We start from the raw sequence: 20495 nt of genomic DNA on the forward strand, positions 1-20495 counted from the left end.
GGCAACTCATCATATCATTCCTATCAGAAAGAAAAGAGAGCTGAATGGTTGAGTGTACAGGTCTCAACTCTGCTCCTTCATTATGTGGCTTTGGGCAAATTTCCTTGTGCCTCAGTTTCCTCACCTACAAAAACGGAATAACATCAATAGCAGCTACCTCCTAGGGCTGTGGTGGAAATCATGTAAGATTGAACATAAAGCACTTAGAGAAAGCCCTGGCAATCAGTAAGCACTTAATAAATGTTAGCTATTTTATTATTGTGACTTACAGAGACCTCACCGGTTTTCTTATCCAAGCTCCTTCTCTTCCCAGTGAGTATCTAAGAGGCCAGAGAGATTGACTTGTGCGAAGTCTTAGTTTGATCTCTTTTACTGCAGACAAGGATGAAAATTACCTCCACTCTATAGCATGCTGCCTTTTTGGTCAATGGCATGAGTTTTGATTCTAGAAACTCAAGGAAACTTTCAGCAGGGGATTCCTCTCCAGATCACCATACCATGAATAATCCCTCACAGAGTATATAGGGACTTTCATTGTCTCTGACTCACTTGATTTCTTGGAGTAGAGTTACACAGACATGGCCAGCATTTGGCTGAATGATGGTACCTCTGGTTTAGATGATGTCAAGATGGTATAGTGGTTAAGAGTCATGGTCTACTGCCAGACAGATTTGATTGAAACCTTGGCTCTTCCCTTATACATGCCAAGAGATCTTGGACCAGTTACTTAACATCCTTAAGACTCAAGTTACCCACAAGTAAATAGGAACAATAATGACACTACCTCTTATTGCATCGTCATGAGGGTGAACCACGGTAGTATATAAAGAGCTCAGCTGACTGGTACAGAGTAATGCTGACTACATGGGAATTAATATGATTTTTGTACTAGTTTTTAGTACTTTCTTTTACTCGTGCTCATTTTATCTTCAAGACATCCCTCTAAGAGAGGAAGGAGAGATTCTTTTATTCCCACCACCTATTCACAGAGGTTAAGTGAGCACCACAGCTCGCAAGGGGCAGCAGTGGGGCCGGAACACCCAATGGCTTCAGGGTACCTATAGCGGTGCTCCGTCTCCTGTATTTACACCCCAGAGACTAAGAGAACCTGAAAATATCCTCAAAATCAAGAGTGGGTAAAATAAAGAAGAAAAAGATGAATAAGGTCATCACAAAGTAAAAGCTGGAGTGAGGCTTTTGTTAGACACATTACATCAAAATGCACATAAATGAAACAGACATGAAAGAAAAGGAAGTTCCATGCAGTCCCCAAAGGACCAAACAACAACATGAAGCATGTTATCCATAGAGAAAGACAGACGTAAAAATCATCAGAAGAGGCCTCATAAGTTAAGGCCGGGACAATAGTTTAGGGAACTGAACACTTCCAGCTTATCCGAGATTTGCTGATAAAAAAAGATGGGCAGAGAGAAGGGGAGTATCAGATCATTGTTTGCAAAGACGATGCAGTGCTCACGAAAATGGTTCTGAAGATGAACTTGGTTGCTAAGATCATAAACCCTGCGTTCACATAAACACAAGCCTGGGAGTTGGTGTGTTCTGGGATTGTTCATTAAGTCAGGATGCAGTCAGATGAGAGGAGGGAATGGTACCCATTTGCTACAGATCCTTCTTCTCCCTCCCTTCCTGAGGAGCTGTGAATCTGGAGATCCTGCACAGACAAGCCGTCTGGTGTGAAGCAGCTGTTTGAACCGATCCTGAAGCCAGGAGTGAACCCACCTACCAGCTGCCCTGCTCCCTGTGCCTGGCATGGTCTGGTTAGTCCACCTTCTCCCCTAAACCTCTCCCAGGCATCAGCCACCCTCGGGATTGGCAGGAAACCTAATAGCTCTCTTAGCATCAGTTTCCCCAACTTTTGCTATTGGTGCCTGTGGCAGGAGCCTAGGAGTTTACAGGGTAAGAGGAAAGCTTGAATGAGGGAGTGCTGTTCAAGATCTGTTTTGACATGTATGGGGTTGGAGTATGATGGCCATGGAAAAGACTGAGAACTAGACCCTCCCACCACCTCTGCCCAAAACTGCCCGTTCTCACAGTCCTTGAGCTCCCCAGGTATAGGCTGTCATCCCCCCTCCCAACTAAAGCAGTTGGACCCTGGAAACAGGCCTCATGGGTCCAGCAGATATCAGAGGAATATGGACCCCAGGGGATGCCTGTACTGTCTGCAGTATCATTGGAGATTTGGCACAACTGAAACTTTTTTTTTTTGCCTGATAATTTTTTTTTTTTTTACTGCATTGGGTCTTCATTGCTGTGTGCGGGCTTTCTCAAGTTGCAGTGAGCAGAGGCTACTCTTCATTGCAAGGCACCGTGCTGGCTTCTCATTGCAGTGGCTTCTCTTGTTGCAGAGCACAGGCTCTAGGCCCACGGGCTCAGTAGTTGTGGTACTCAGCTTTAGCTGCCCCAGAGCATGTGGGATCTTCCCAGACCAGGGATTGAACCTGAGTCCCCTGCATTGGCTGGTAGATTCTTAACCACTGGATGACCAGGGAAGGGAAATGTCACTAATAATATCTTGTTGCTTTATCACTGGTCAGGGTGAGTGCAGCCCTGATGCTCTCCATCACCCAGGAAAGTTTCATAATCCCCAAGTCAGTGCTTTGCTGGTGCTGGGAAAGGCAGTGGTGAGTCCATGCACAGACTGCCTGCTCTGTGGAGACAGAAGCTGGGACTATCCACCCAGGACCTCAGCGCCTGAGATGGACTGCCACCCTCTGTAACTTTTTGTTGATCGACCTCTAGGGAACGCTAATGGACATTTTGCTGTTGAGTGTTGAAGGGGCAGCTGCCAAGGCAGTAGGGCATGACGAGCAAAGAATGCTAAGAACATCTGAGAAACAAGAAAGGAAGCTGGGCCTCTTTACACTGAAAGAAAATAAGGATGGGAAAGAGTATAAGGTGAAGAGTGAGAGGTGGTACCATGGTGAGGGAACAGGGGTTGCCTTTCCCGCCCTGAAGAGTCTGAGGGACTTGGAGCACATCCACAGAGGAGACCGATCACAGCCTGGGGTAGTCCCAGGGGTGGGTGCCTGGCTAGGACAGGCTGAGGCAGGAGCAAGTAGAAGACTATTTCATCCTCCATCCCCTGGGCTTTCAGCCACATCAGCATGTCCTGACTTCACCTGGGAATACTGCTTGTCTGTGGATTAGAGGTATTTCAGTTGGTGTCTTTTTTCAAAGCAGCTGCTGAAAAAGGTGTAGGGCTCATCCATGAGTTTGAGGACAACATTTGCTTCTGGAGGAGGAATCTTCTGCTCCTTGAAACTACAAAACCTACTTTGAGCCATGTCCTCATGGGGCACACCATTTTGAATTCAGCAAATTAAACTGGGAAGTAAAAGCCGTCACAGCATTTGGATTTATTGCCATTTTAGTTTTTAAGCCATTTGTCAAGTGCTATGTAATGAAAAATGGGCTTCCCAGGTGATTCTTTCAGTTCAGTTCAGTTCAGTCACTCAGTCGTGTCCGACACTTTGCAACCCCATGAACCACAGCACGCCAGGCCTCCCTGTCCATCACCAACTCCCGGAGTCCACCCAAACCCATGTCCGTTGAGTTGGTGATGCCATCCAACCATCTCATCCTCTGTCGTCCCCTTCTCCTCCTGCCCTCAGTCTTTCCCAGCATCAGGGTTTTTCCAATGAGTCGGCTCTTTGCATCAGGTGGCCAAAGTATTGGAGTTTCAGCTTCAACATCAGTCCTTCCAATGAACACCCAGGACTGATCTCCTTTAGGATGGACTGGTTGGATCTCCTCGCAGTCCAAGGGACTCTCAAGAGTCTTCTCCAACACCACAGTTCAAAAGCATCAATTTTTTGGTGCTCAGCTTTCTTCACAGTCCAACTCTCACATCCATACATGACCACTGGAAAAACCATAGCCTTGAATAGATGGACCTTTGTTTGCAAAGCAATGTCTCTGCTTTTTAATATGCTGTCTAGGTTGGTCATAACTTTCCTTCCAAGGAGTAAGCATCCTTTAATTTCATGGCTACAATCACCATCTGCAGTAATTTTGGAGCCCAGAAAATTAAAGTCAGCTACTGTTTCCACTGTTTCCCCATCTATTTGCCATGAAGTGATGGGACCAGATGCCATGATCTTAGTTTTCTGAATGTTGAGCTTTAAGCCAACTTTTTCACTCTCCTCTTTCACTTTCATCAAGAGGCTCTTTAGTTCTTCTTTACTTTCTGTCATAAGGGTGGTGTCATCTGCATATCTGAGGTTATTGATATTTCTCCCAGCAATCTTGATTCCAACTTGTGCTTCCTCCAGACCAGCGTTTCTCATGATGTAATCTGCATATAAGTTAAATAAGCAGGGTGACAATATACAGCCTTGACGTACTCCTTTTCCTATTTGGAACCAGTCTGTTGTTCCATGTCCAGTTCTAATTGTTGCTTTCTAACCTGCATACAGATTTCTCAGGAGCAGGTCAGGTGTCTGGTATTTCCATCTTTTTCAGAATTTTCCACAGTTTATTGTGATCCACACAGTCAAAGGCTTTGGCATAGTCAATAAAGCAGAAATAGATGTTTTTCTGGAACTCTCTTGCTTTTTCAATGATCCAGCAGATGTTGGCAATTTGATCTCTGGTTCCTCTGCCTTTTCTAAAACCAGGAGGTAAAGAACTTCCCTGCCAACCCAGGAGACTTGGGTTTGACCCCTGGGTTGGGAAGATTCCCTGGAGGAGGGCATGGCAACCCATTCCAGTATTCTTGCCTGGAGAATCCCGTGGACAAAGGAACCTGGTGGGCTATGGTCCATCGGGTCTCAAAGAGTCGTACACAACTGAAGCAACTTAGCACGCATGTAATTAAAACAATCTTATATACTACCCACTTGGTTCTTAACTCTACTAGTTCCATTTTATAGAGGTGAAACTGAGGTCTTAAAAATGTCAAATAAAGTCATGCAGCTAACCAATGTCCATCAGACTTCCTGATTTTAGCTGTTTTGCTTTATTTCTTCACATATAATCTTTTTTTCCCCATTATCCCAATCAAGAATATCATGAGGCTATAACCTAGAGTTCATGATTGAGTGACAGGACATGAGTGAATCTCCTAAAATAATTTGCAGAATTTGCATAAGAGGACATATCTTTTTTCTGGAGAGGAAGGGTCATAATTTGAGCAGATTCATGAGTTTTCATGATACACAAAACATTAAATAGCACATCATAAAACGAAAAGTTGTATGCAGAACACTTCTTTTGCATCAAATATCTGCCCCCTCCCTATATACTCCAGTACAAGTATAACATCCTCCAAACTAAGCACTTAATAATTATTTCAAATATTTGGCATTGGGCTACATAAAGCATTCAGAATGATCAACTCTTCACTTTTATTGGAATATTTTGGCTTTGTATGGACACAACCTAGCTCTTGTCCTAACTGTTCCCTGTGTCTTTTCCTCCCACTCCCACTCAGCCTGGGGAGGGGAGATGGTAGACAGTCAGGAGATGATGTTTCTGGTCCTCTTTAGAATACTCTCTTCCAGACTCTTTAACAGACACTCTTGGTTTCCCACCCAGAATCCCAGTTTGTTTGTTTTTCTTCAGTGTGGTCATGGACTTTCCTGAACTTGGCTTTATTCCCAGACCCAGCACATCAATCTTGATAATATCACCAATCATGGTAATTTTATTTCCCTTGCTAGGAATTGGCTTAAGAAGGAACATGTAACTCAATTCTGGTTAATAAGATTGGAGAGTAACTTCTGGGAAAGAATTTTAGTGTTTTAAAGAACTACAAAGAACACAGAGGTCTCTTTTCTACCTCTGAACATGGCTGCACAGAGATCTGATCATTGGAGCTGTGGCAGCCATCTTGTGTCCATGAGGGAAAATGGCCGACAGGGCACAGATGCCTAAGCAGAAGGTAGAGAAAAACTCTAGGCCTTTGAAGAAGTTGCTGAAATACTGAATTAAACAAGGAGCTGCTCTCCTTTTAAACCCTGTTTTATGTGAGCTAGCAAATACCTTCATGGTTTAAGTCATTTTGAATCAAGTTGACATAACCTGTCAGCAAAAGCATCCTATTTAACATGAGCCCCTCACTATGGAACTTCTTCTATGGAACATGTTAAAGTAGGATCATTTGCTATTTTTGAGACAGACCCATCTTATAGCGAACAAAGAGCCGATGTAACTGGATAAATGACCAAAATAGGAGGGTTCGGGTAAGACATCATGAATTAACCTATATGAGCCAAAATTTCAAATTTTAGAAGAGACTTTTAAGATAATTTAGGGGGTTTAAAAAATTCTGACCAATGGATCCCTACAGATAAGCAGGAATGCTTTCAGTTCAGTTCAGTTCAGTCGCTCAGTCGTGTCCGACTCTTTGCGACCCCATGAATCGCAGCACGCCAGGCCTCCCTGTCCATCACCAACTCCCTACAAATATTTGATTCAAATTCATTTCAAACTGTGTTCTACAATTTTAAATTTCTCAATTAAAACAAATCACAGTTAAATATTTCACACACAAAATGTTATATACTGGAGACAAACCAGGTATTAGATTGTGCTTCCAGCTTTACATGCTTCTGTGTATACAACTCTTGACATAAATGTTTTGTAAATGTTCATTTATTCAGAATGTACAGCTCTCCACTGGTTCTTTGTATATTATTATTTAAATGCAGGCTTTCCCATGTCTGCTTACATAAAATTACACACATGAGTATCAAATATTCCATGCATGGGCCCTGTGAAATTAAATGTCAGGTGAAATATACCTTTGTTCAGCCCCTGTGTGATCACGGTACAATAATAAGCTTTAAAAAAAAATTTTTTTTAATTACATAAATAAATAAATAAAATAGGTAAATGTGGTACAAAGATTGTTTCACATTATGTATAATTTTAACACTTGTTATAAAATGTGAATGCTTCTCTCTCCCTTTTAAAGACAATAAGCTCACCTTGACAAGGTAAAGCTTCTGGGTTAATCCTAGAAAATTGGTCAGCAAAGACCTTATATTAATACCTAAAATATATATTCAGTATTCTAAGCAAAATAAATTTGTCTATTTTAAAATTCTGAGTAAACATCCAACAGAGATAGGCAATGGAAAACCTCAGACATCACTGGATATCTTAGAATTATTCACAGTTGTTGTTACTATGTATCTAGCACTGTTCTGAGGTCTCACTTGCATTGACTGATTTTAAACCAGCCAACAGATAATTCCCTGGTGGGCAAATGGTTAGGTACTCAGAACTTGCTGTGGACCAAGTCTGATCCCTGGCTGGGGAACTAAGATCCTGCAAGTTACACAGCGTAGCCAAAATATAAATGAATAAACTTAAAGCAACAGGGCCTCCCTTGTGGCTCAGCTGGTAAAGAATGCACCTTCAATGCAGGAGACCCCGGTTTGATTCCTGTGTTGGGAAGATCCCCTGGAGAAGAGAAAGGCTACCCACTCCAGTATTCTGGCCTGGAGAATTCCAGGGACTGTATAGTCCATAGGGTCACAAGAATCGGACACGACTGAGTGACTTTCACTTTCACTTCACCCAACAACCTTGTAAGGTTGGTGCAATTAATGTGTCCTATTTTACAGATGAAGAACTGAAACAGAGGCACTCAGCCAGCAAGAGGCAATCCAGGATTTGAACCCACAATGTTTGTCTCCAGAATCTGGACTCTCATTCACTATACTGTATTTTCCATTGGACAATGAAGATTTATTTCATTGAAAAAGCCATTCAACAAAACTCCCTCCCTCCAGATTTGATGCTTGCCAGTTAAGGAATGAGAGCAGATATGCTGTTATTGACTCCACTTTGAAGGGGACTTGCCCTCATTACCTTCTTTTAAATTCTTGGATCTGAAATTGTAGGGTGAAAAACATATGTTTGCAACCACTTCCTTGTGTGAAGTAAGATTCTCTCAATATTCTATAATTAAAACAAAATTTTAAAATAAATTGGATAAGCATTATGTATAGTTGCTAAGATATAGAGGCAACCTAAGTGTCCATCACCAGATGAATGGATAGAGAGAATACACACATATATACTTGCTGTGCTTATTCACTCAGTCATGTCTGACTTTTTGCAACCCCATGAGCTGTAGCCCACCAGGGCCTGCCAGGCTCCTCTGTCCATGGGGACTCTTCAGGCAAGAATACTGGAGTGGGTTGCCATGCCCTCCTCCAGGGAATCTTCCCAACCCAGGGATCGAACCCAGGTCTCCCACATTGCAAGTGGGTTCTTTACCTACTGAGCCACCAGAGAAGCCTATATATATGTATATAGGAATATATATATATAAGCCTATATATATATATAATGGAATACTACTCAACCATAAAGAGGAATGGATTTTTCCATTTGTCACAGCATGGATGGACTTGGAAGGTATTATGCTAAATGAAGTAAGTCAGACAGAAAAAGACAAATACTGTACAATGTATTCCTTATGTGTGGGATCTAAAAAATAAAACAAATAACACAAAAAAGAAGTAGGCTCACAGTTACAGAAAAACTAGTGGCTACCAGGGGAAAGAGGGGACGGAAGAGAGATAAGGGACTAAGAGGCACAAACTATGATATATAAAATAAATAAGCTACAAGGATATAATATACAACACAGGGAATAGAGCCAATACTTTATAATAACTATAAATGGAATATAACCCTTAAAAATTGTGAATCACTATATTGTACACCTATAACTTATAATATTGTGCAGTAACTCTACTTCAATAAAAAATACATTGAATGATGAGGTTGATATAAGAATGCAACTGCCATTGGTTTCCCCTTTATTTTCAAATTTTATGTATTCACTGGAAGAACCTTTCTTTTTCTTGTAGGTTAACATGGTAACAAGTAAATGTTACAGAACTCAGCTGATAGAGTGAGTTTATGGTAATGTCCACTTCTATCTTATTTGATAGATGTGGACCTGTCCTTCCTGTTTTGGGCAATGAGTTTTGGAAGGTTCTGTGGTTGGTAGGGAGCAAATATTAGAAAAACACTTGGGAGCAAGGAATAGAAACTCAGTAGCTTCAACAAAGAGGCGCTTGTTTCTATCACATAACAAGAAGTCAGGAGGTAGGTGGTGTTGGTGATGCTCTGGCTGCTTAACAATATCAGGGCCAACCTCTCTGTTATTCTCCTGGCCTTTCCCTCATGGGCACAGGAAGACAGATGTAGGTGAAGCCAACACATTCACCCTCCAGACAGGAAAGGGGGCAAGGACAGCACCTGCCTCCTCTTTCCCTTCCTTCCATCAGGAAAGCAAAATTTTCACAGAAAATTCCTGCAGCCTTCTGTTTATTCAAGCCAAATCTGTTACCTGGTCACTTCCAGTGCAGGGAAGCTGGAAAAGTACTTAGCTTCCTTGGACTTTATAAACAAGGTGGGCAAGAGAAATGAGGCTGGAAATGGATTCTGAGTCAGCCAATATGTAGAAGCTGCCACAAAGAAAAACAAAGACCTTCCAGGTTACCTTGGGCAAATGGTCAGTTTGAGGGATTTAATAGGTAGGACAACCATGCACCCTTTTAAAATTAACTGCTTATTATGCATCTAGCACTGTACTGCATGCTTGGGAGTCTCAGAGGCTTGCCTGTAGAGGTTTTCCCCACCTGAAGGAGAAGATGCCCTTGCTAACCAGTTTTCCACTGTGCTAAGGAATCATGGGAAATTCTCAGTCTCCATTTTTATATAAACAAAAGGATTAGACCTCAAAGGACACTTCAAACTCTAGAGTTCTCTTGTGTGTAAATAATCACTTATTAAGATGTTCTCTGCCCCCGCTTCAATGTCAATGTCAGTGTTATTGTCAGCAACATTAACGATGCATATTTTTCCAGCAGCTTAAGTGTCATGGCATTAATTTGATGTGATGGGAGCAACCAGAATGTTACATGGGAATTATATTTTAATGGAAAGCAGTGCTACAAGCTTCAGAAGCAAAGACAGATGGTAGAAACTTGGAAAAGAAAGGAAAAATAATCAACATTAACAGAAAGTAAGAATTTAGAAGGTGAAGCTAGTATCATCAATAAGCAATTCATAAACATGAAGTTGTGTCCCTGTAAGATTCTATCACTGGGTAGACCCCTTTCAGGAGCAAGTGGCAGACCTATTTGTGAAGGCGGCTGTTCTTCGTGCAACCTCAGGGGCTTACCCCAAGCGACCATGTAGACACAGTCCTTCATACATTCAATAAGCCTTCAAGGAACACCTATTATGTACCAAGCATTGTCATAGGTCCTTGGAACATAAACACAAAAGAAGTTGAGGTCCCTTACCTTAGGATGCTCATGTCTATTGGAAGAGATGGATATTTTTGGCTAAAAGTTGAAATTTATTGGGACAAGCTGCCATAACAGAACTGTGAATCAAGTTCAGGGGACAGCCTGTGGTGACACAAGTCAATTGCGCCTGATGCAGGAAGGGGGCACGGATGGGGAGGGCGGTGGAGAAATGGGAAGAGTCTTCCCAGGCAGAGGAGAGGTAACTTTTCGTGATAGGATGAGTGCAAAGGCATAGAAATGTGTTTGGAAGATTGCATGTCATTTTGTGCCTCTCCTAGAATACAACAAGCATGGGGGAGAAGGGCAAGTAAAGCATTTGAAGAGTTTAGCTCATTTTGAAAGTGTTTTGGGTACCTTACATACAAAAGGACAGGCTTAACAAATTAAGGCAAAACCATGTGGGCTACTGGCTTTCCTTTTTTTTTCTTTTTTTGGCAATTAGCTTTTATTTTTACCATCTGTATACTACAGGGGCTGGAAGCCTGGGAACTACTCATTCCTTTACCTCCAGGGTTTTGAACACCACTGACATTCAGCCGGTGAGATGCATTTGTTCACATTTGGGGGTAGGAGGCAGTCGGAAGTAAACTGTGTTAGTCTATCTCTAGTATTGGCTTGTTTATGTTTGGGCTTTGGTAGAAGGGAGGATTTACAAAGTTCTCCAAGTATCCTTGTCAACTACTCGCTTCACCACCATAGGATGGCTCTGATCATCAGCGGCAGTTTCCTGCAGTTTTCTGACCTGGATGCCAACAACGATTTTCTAATTTGTAGGACCACAACTGCTGTGGTGAACCTAAAAGTGAGCAGCAATATCCCTCCTCTCATTTTCCCAACAGTTGTGTCAGCATACAGTCCTCTCTATTTAATCTCGTTGCTTGAAATACAAAGAGCAGTTTCTCTTTCTCTAACTGAATGAAGGTAAAGAACAAAACCATCCTTCTTTGCAGGCAATAAAATTGTCTACATAGAAAATCTACAGTTATGTTTTAGAATTGAAAAAGAATGTTCATAAAGGTTTGCTAAATACTAATATATATATATATATATATATATATATATATATATAAAATCAGTTGTACACATCACAAACCTGGATTCATCCTTGATTCTTTTTGTACTTCCCACATCTAATCAATCACCAAATCTTATTGTTTATACCTATTTGATATTTCTAAAATGTATCAACATCCCCCTGTGACCGCCCTCATCCAAACCACCAGCATTTTCTCCTAGATTGCTTAGTCCATTTGGGATACTTAAAAAATACCACAGACTGATATAACTCGTACACAACAGAAATCTTTTCTCAAATCCTTTAGATTGGGAAATTTAAGATCAAGATTCTGGCAGACTGCACGGCCCACTGTCTGATTCATAGATGGCTGCCTTTTCACTGTGTCCTGACATGGTTAAACGGACTAGGAACTTTCTGGGGTCTCCTGTATAAGGGCATTAATGCTATTCATAAGGCCACCACCCTCATGATCTAATCATCTTCCCAGAACCCCACCTTCAATACCATCACATTAAGGATTAGGTTTCAACATAGGAATTGTGAGGGAACAAAAACATTCAATCTATGGCAATGACTGTAGCAACCTCCTAACTGGTCTTCTCAACACCATTTTATCTTCTTGCCTTCCTCACGGCACAGGCGGAATGGTCTTTGTAAAACATGACCTAAGGTTTCCCTGGTGGTGCAATGGGTAAGAATTGGCCTGCCAATGTAGGCACACAGGTTCAATCTCTGGTTCGGGAAGATTCCACCTGCCACGGAGCAACTATATCTGTGCCTCACAACTACTGAGCCCCCATGCTAGAGCCTACAAGCTGCAACCGCTGAGCCCGAGTGTGGCAATTACTGAAGCCCAGGCACCCGAAAGCCTGTGCCCCACAAAAAGACACAGCTACCACAATGAGAAGCCCATGCCCTGCAATGAAGAGGAACCAGAGAAAGCCCACACGAAGCAACAAAGACCCAGAGCAGCCAAAAATAAATAAATAACATTTCTTCTTTTTAAAAAAAGTACAGCCATATATATATGTAAAAAAAAATAAAACACAAACTCAATCCAGGCATTCTACTGCTTCAAAGACTCCTCCTTGCTCTTAGGAACAATCCCAAATTCCTAAACATGGTTTTCAAAGTCCTTCACAATCTGCCCCTATCTACCTCTCCAGGTTTACTTCTTTCTACACCACACTTCTCTCTTGAGATCTCTAACCATACTGTCATTCTTTCACATTCCCAAATACGCCTTTTCATAAGGCAGGTGTCTTCATAAGGGACATTGCATCTTTCTCTATAGGCACCCACCCCCACCCTTTAGCTTCTAATCAACTGTCAAGCTTGGGATTCGACCTCATTTCCTCTGATTTGGTAAACCAAGCCAAGAATCCTGCCAAGTACTCTCAAAATCCCCTGGGCCCCCTGCCACACCATGGCACACTTACCATACTTTATTGTTATTGCTTGTTTAATTATTCTCTTTTAGTCCCTTTTAACCTCCACAGAGGATGGAAGTGTGTGAATCAATGTATTTCTAGTGCTGACGAATAGAAGACATCTATTAACTATTTGCTGAATATGGACCCCTATTCTAGGCCCTTTTCAGCAACCGGATTAAAGGATGAAGGGGTTGGCAGAAAGGGCAGGTTAGGGTGAAGACAACCAGGATGCTATTGATGGGTTACTGTCCTACACAAACCACTACAGAGGACCACAGTGAAGTTCATTTATATCTCAGTAAACTCCAGGATGAGGTGAAGCATTTGCCCTGGTGCACAATTTAGAGAGGTACCAAAAAAGCTCAGGAATCAGGATACAGAATACTTTAATGAATGTGAAAGCCATATAAGAGCTGGAGGCAAGAGGAAAAATCAGGAAAAAATACCCATCCTGTCTATATTTAAAATTTGTCTATTTTGCATATTTTGTTGAGTTTTTATATTTTGCTGTTTAAAATATTTCATTAAAATACTATTTACTCCACTGATTACTGAGCTTTTTGGCACATGCTTAAATTTTGTAACTAAAGTACATTCATCATTCACCTAACCATAGTCCCAGCTCTTAAGTATCCATAGGATGTTTTACCAAACTCTCATGGGAGGCTTTTTCTGCTTCCTTGTTCAGTATATTATTTGCTGCAAGTTTTAATATACCTTTTATAAAATAAGAGCTTCCCTTTTATTCCTGGCTTACCAAATATATTTATTAGGAAAGGTCATTGAGTTTAATAAGTACTTTTAAAGCATTTATTAAGATCATCATACAGTGTTTGTCCTTTAAAAATGTAGTGAATTTGATAGCCAAGAAACAACCTAAATGTCCATGGACAGATGAATGGATAAAGAAGACGTGGTATATATGGAATGGAATATTCCTCAGCCATAAAAAGAACAAAATAAAGTTATTTGCAGCAACACAGATGCAACTAGGGGTTATCATGACCCAGGTTCGATCCCTGGGTCAGGCAGATCCTGGTCAGGAGAAGGGAATGGCAATCCACGCCAGTATTCTTGCCTGGAGAATCCCATGGACAGAGGAACCCGGTGGGCTACAGTCCATGGGGTCACAAAGAGTCGGACACGACTGAGTGACTAACACTGCTACTACCAGGGGTTACCATACTAAGTGAAGTCAGAGAGAGAAAGACAAATGCCATATGATATCACTTGTATGTGGAATCTAAAATATGACACAAATGAGTCTATCTATAAAGCAGAAACAGATTCACAGACATAGAGAACTGATCTGTGGCAGTCAAGGGAGAGAGAGGATGGGAGAGGTATGAAGTGCGAGGTTGGTGTTAGCAGATGTAAGCTATTATATACAGAATGGATAAACAACAAGGCTCTACAATAGGGCACAGAGAACTATATTCAATATCCTGTGATAAACTACAGTGGAAAAGAATATTAAAGAAACTATGTATACATATAACTGAATCACTTTACTGTACAACAGAAATTAACACACCATTGTACATTAACTATACATCAATAAAAATAAACTAAAAAGAATGTAGTGAATTCCATGGATAACAATGTCATGTTTTTCCCAATTTTTATCATTAATAAACAATACATACATCTAAGGATGAATTATCTTCTGTCATTTGAATTACAGCTTTAGGTAAAATCCCCCATTAATATTCTTGTAAATTAAATTAGTGTGTTGCCATTTTATTTTTAGCTTCTTCATTTTAAACTTTTCCCAAATGAAGCACATTTTAAAAAATGCTGTTATCAATAGTATCAGTCTTCCTTCACTAACGGTCTAGGGGAATTTGACACGTTTTCTCTTCCTAGTGCCTCTTGTTTTCTGTCACATTTTGTGCGTAAGGGAAGGGTTGGTGGTACTGACAGTACAGTAACCGTCAAACCTGATGGGAACTTTCAATACCTTTTATGGGAAATAAAAGAAAATCTCCACATATGGCAGAATTCTGTCAGGAGAATTTACTGCCACAGAATTCTCTAATACATCTGAGGGCCGCAGAATAATAAAGTTGGACCTTAAGTATGAGAAAAGGTAGCCATCTCTTTTACGTCTTTTCCTCATATCTTGGCTGGGAATATAAAGTAAAAAATTGTTTCATGACTGACTCACCAAGAGCGGTTCAGCCTCTCTTTCCTAGGAGGATCTGCTGACTTGTTAATTGGATAAGCCAATGTGAAGTCTTGCATCAGAAGATGCAAAATGAAACAGCTGCACGTGGTAAAGCTGAGGAAGTAAATGAGATTGTCCAGGAGAAATGTGGACAGTGGTCATGACCACATCTGCCACATTCAGCACAGGCGTACTCAGTCCATACCTAGCAATGGATAAAAGAAGGAGCCACTAAATCCTGCCGGATTCCACCGTCAAGGACTAAGCTAAGGTGGGGAAGACGAGAAGGAATCAGAAAATCCAGCAAAGTGGCGTCATGAATGCCAAAGAAAGAATGCTTTAAATGAAGGGAAATAGACATTGTAGTAAATGTTGCTGAGAAGCTGCAGCAATTACAAAACAGTTGACTGGAAGTAAAACTGAAAAATGCCACAGCCATAACTTAAAAGAGAAGTAATGATTTTGATGTTGTTGTTTGTGTGTGATAAGAAGTTCCGAGGGAGATAGTCTAAGACAAGGCAGTAGCTCAGTAATGCCATCAAAGGTCCAGATCCTTTCTCTTTGCCATTTGCAGAGATGAGTTTCCTTTTTGTGTCATAACATGGCTGCTATATCTCCAAGTATTGTGTCCACATCCACAGCAGAAGGGGGAACATGGGCAAAAGGGTAAGGGGTAGACCAGTTGAGTCCACCCATCTTTCTCAGGAACACCAAAACTTTCCCAGAAGCTTTTACTTTCCCTTCTTTGATGAGATATAGGTCACATAGTCACCTTCCGATCAATCACTGACCCAAAGTCTGGAGATTCTGTTACCCAGCAAGGACCGGCCATCTTACTCGCAATGAAGCCGATACCAATGCATGAGCTTTTGAAAAAGGGAGCTTTATCACAAGATGGAGGGACAAGGAAAGAGGAGGCAAGACACTCAAACCTGCATCTTTGATCCAGGGTTCAGGATGATTTTTAAGGTATTAGGAGACTGTCAAACTTGGAAACTGATTGACTAGTCTTCAATTAGTCCACAGGAGCTACTCAGCTGCTGGAAGACACAATCTCCTTATCGAAGTAGTTCTCCCTCTTAAAGTGCTCTAGAGGCAACATCCCTGTTCTTTGAGTTCCGCAGACCAGGAGCTCCCAGCCCCCAGGGACCAGAACTAGTCTGCATCCGGTCAGGAACCAGGCCAGACTGTAAGACGTGAGTGGCTGGCCAGCGAGGGAAGCTTCATCTGCCGCTCCCCATTGCTTCCTCACATTACTGCCTGAATCATTCCCTCCCCTACACCAAAACCGGTCCCTGGTATCAAAAAGGTTGGAAACACCTGCCTTAGACTGAAGACTCTCTATTTAAGGTCAACCTGAAAACACGGGTTCCCTTCTTGCACATGCGCAGTGCCATCTCTGTAAAACCCACAAGTTTGAGGAATCAACAACCTATTTACGGAGGCAAAACTGATTTAAGCAGGTGCTGTTTCAGTTTGATTAATCAACAACCTATTGAGACAACCTAAGGAGGCGCAACCAGTTTTAAGCCAGTCAGTGGTTTCCATGTTTTAATCAGATTAATTCTCTACAATCAAGGGGGTCTTCAATGGTGAATGATAAAAATGGGATTCTTTTGGAGAAAAGAAAGAAGAATGCATGTTGGGAAACAATGGATGATGTCTTTTGCCAATGTTACCTTTTTAAAGGGTCTGAAGCGGATCAGTTGCATAATTTGCAGAGTTCAGTGCAAAATGAGAATTCAAGATTCCTTATTCAAAATTAAGAATTTCAAGACAGAAACAGTGAAGCATTAAAAACAAGCACAGAGCCCTTCGGAGTGTGGGGCCCTCTGCAAATGCGTTTACCCATGTCCATAAAGTCAGCTTTGGACCCAAAGCTGTCCATTGAACTGGGCAGTTGGGAGATCATTGGTCAATTCAAGTGAGGTGGGAAGGAGAAAGGAGGAAGAGAACGCAGTAGGCTGAGAATTGAATGGGATGTGAGAAAGTGAAGATGGCACCAATATTTTTTGGAGAAAATAGACATGATGCAGTGGGAGAAAGCTAGCTAAATAGGGAAAAAGAGAAGAGAGTGGGTGGAGGCTATATGTCCCCAGCAAACCACTGCAAGGCATTTTCTCTGTCTCGTACACCAGCTTGTATTGGAGACTGTGGATGACTTTCATGTAGGGCAGATAGAGAGGAGCTGGAGCTGAGACCTCCACTCACCCTTATCAAAGCACATGCCACCTAACCAGGAGATCATGGATGCAGAGAAGAGAGCCCCAGGTCAGAAAAGTTGAGCTCAAAAAATCCCAATTCTTCAACGGACTAACAAAACCAAGTCCTCCTCCCTTACTTAGCTCAGCAAAGAATAGCAAAACATGTGTCACAGTTTATATGAGGATGACTTGCTACAAAGGGAAGGCACAGTTGCTCTCCTTTGAACAGACACCCGCCACACAAAGCCTGGGCATCCTTCTCCCCCACCCCAGCCCCTCAATACTTATTTTAAGAAGGGGTGTCAATTTTAAGAGATTCATTACTTATATAATGATGCTGTCAATACAAGTGATGGTGGAAAGGTGTCGGGGGAGGGGCAGGAAGAGATAGACCTGTTTATGTAAACCCACTCTGTTTGTTCCTGCCCGTCACTTTTGCCATCCATTGGAGGCTTGGGCTCATGGTTTATGCCACTTGGTGAGATAATCAGTGCTTCAGTGATGTCACCCCCATCAGTGCCAGGAGACATAAATTTCATTTCCCAGAAGATGCAGCAGACATTAGCTTCTGGGCAAACAGTGACTCTAGCAATAAATATTGGCAGAGAAGAGAGACCTTTAATGGAAAAGCTTTGTGAACCTGGAGTAGCTAGACTGTAAATCCCAAAACAGAGAGGGATTTAATACTTTAGATCAGAAGACAGAGCCATCAGAAGCAAAATAAATAATTCCCGAGCCCATTTGAAGCAATCAACTATTTAAATCTAAGTATTAAATAAAAACCAAATAAAAACCACAACTAACTGAGGTAAAAAAATATATATATATACACACATATATTTATATATGAAAATGAGACAGAAACTCCCCATCTAGAAAGAAAACAGCCTTGCCTAGGTTCTGAGCTGTGTGGCCAATCGGAGGGGGCCCTGTCGTCCTCCAAGAAAGCAGAGCCAATCAGGAGACCACAGGCAGAGCCTCTGCTCTGGGACCAGGAAGAAGGGCGGGGCCGGGAAGAAGGACAGGGCCAGGAAAGCGGAAGAATTGGATCTTACCTGAAGGTTACAAAAGCTGAAAATGTTAAGGGAGAACAACAAAACAAAACAAAAGAGGATATGTTGCAAACTTATATAAAAATCAGAAAGTGTCCCCCAAATACCATTTGTCAGCAAAACACATAAAGAGACTGAGTTCTATGACATTTTAAGTAATTAAATGTGAATTTCATTCTTTATCCCTCTGCAGTCAGTTCCTGTCAAGGACTGCTGCAGGAAGAGACCTGAGGCTTGTCTTCATCTTAAAAGATGTCTAGGCCCCTAATGCCTAACAGTCCCTGACACTAAATCCTAGTTTTAGGAACAATCTCCCACCTGGACAGAAGATGGTCTGGAGCCTTGAGCAGGTGGAGTTGAAAGAAGGTGCTCAGCTTGTGGTGTTTGCCTCCTAGGGCATTTGGCCTGGACTGCAGATCCAGATGTGTTCCATAGGAACTGGGCTGAAAATCATCACTGTAGAGACCTGCGGGGGAAGTGTTGAGAAGGCAGGCTTGAAAATCCCAGCTAGATGGTGATACCCTCAGGACAAGAACCAGGTCTTATTCATCTTTATATTTCTCCTGCTCAGCACATCGCCTGACCTCTGGTGCCCTCAAAACTTGCTTACTGGATAAATGAACAAATAAACTTTGGATGAAATACTTGTATCTGAGTCTCGGCTCAGTTTACCTCGTAAACCCCATGTGGCAGTCAGCAAACCCCCAGAGCTCTTCAGACTATAGTTTTCTCCAGGGAAGTCAATTATGCTATGTGGTTGTAAGGAATAAGTCAACTAAAGTGCGTGAAAGAGCCTGGTAAATTAAAATGCACTAAAAATATGTTAAAAAGTCAAGAGAAATCTTTTTCTTGACCACTTGTTATCTTTCCTTACTACCCTATCACTCTCCCAAATTCAGATTAATTTATGATCTCCCACCATGACCTTAAAAAGCACTGGAGTGATGATGGGTGGAGGAGGTAGAAAGACAAATTAGCTTCAAATTGCTGTAATTCTATACATCTCTTTCTCACCTAAAAGTAACAGAATTCCTAAAAGTGTATCTGCAATTTCCATGGACCCAGAGACTGCCCCCCTCACATCCAGGCATCCAGAACAGTGGCCGTGTATTAGATGGATCTGTGTGTGTTCGTTTGCATGCACACACACACACACACACACACACTGGGGAGAAGTGTAGATGATCCAGCTGTTGAGACACTGTATCTCCCAATGGATATTAAGTGACCCAACAGATCTAGGCTTATTCCCAGTGAAAACAGGAAGTGAGCAGTTTTCGATGCATTACATCAAGGGTCAGTACTCCATAACCCATAGGTCGCATCTGGCTTTTTACCTGTTTTTATACAGTCCACAAGCTTAAGAATGGCCTTGCCCAAGGTCCAGTAGAAGAGCATATAGGTTAGGCAACTAGTCCTCTGTGTTCCTAGAGATGCCAGATCCATCCTGGGTCCCTGGTTGTACAGTGATCCCATGCTCAGTCACTCAGTCAAGTCCGACCCTTTGTTACCCTGTCTACTGAGGCCTACCAGGCTCCTCTGTCCATGGGATTTCCCAGACAAGAATATTGGAGTAGGTTGCCATTTCCTAGTCTCCTGTGTCTCCTGCATTGGTAGGCAGATTGCTAACCACTGCGCCACCTGGGAAGCACAGAGGAATGAAGCACCTAGATAGAGATCCCAGTGTAAGGTAAATAGAGATCCCAGTGTAAGGTAACATGGCCCCAGCTAGAGGTTCTTGCCATTCATGATCCCGCTAAGGGTACAATTCTACTGAAGACCAAACTGGCCCCCTGAGGCTACCCAATAGTCCCTGGGAGTGCCTGGGGTGTGGGCTGATCTTCACATCCAGGTGCCACCCTACACCAGCCAGTTCTGACTGGCACTTGGCAAACAGGTGTGGGGAGATCCGATCAGGACAGGCTGAAGTCCCTTGTGCCAGACTGCACTGCCAGCCGTCCCTGGGTCACCAGTCCTGTGTGTGTAGCTCTGTCCCCTGTCCCTTCAGTGAATTGTTTTATGGTTTCACTACTGCGGTTTTATTATGGGTACTGCATGCAATCCGGCTTCTCCCTCTTAGTACTCTCCTTGCCTCCTGAGGATGTAAAATGCCTCCTTCCCTGGGTGGACTCACCAAGTCTCTCCTGATGCCACCTTTGGCCAGAGGCTTTTTACAGGGGGTGGAGGCAGAACCAACAACATTTAGCACCTAGCCTGAAGTGGTAAGAGCAACGTAGTGAATGATAAAGTCAAGTTCAAAGTGCCAGCGGCCTAGGTGTCAATCTGTTTGGTGCGGAACTAGAGAACCCCTCAGCCAAGA

This window comes from Dama dama, chromosome 20 (genome assembly GCF_033118175.1).
Source record: "Dama dama isolate Ldn47 chromosome 20, ASM3311817v1, whole genome shotgun sequence".
Lineage (NCBI taxonomy): Eukaryota > Metazoa > Chordata > Mammalia > Artiodactyla > Cervidae > Dama > Dama dama.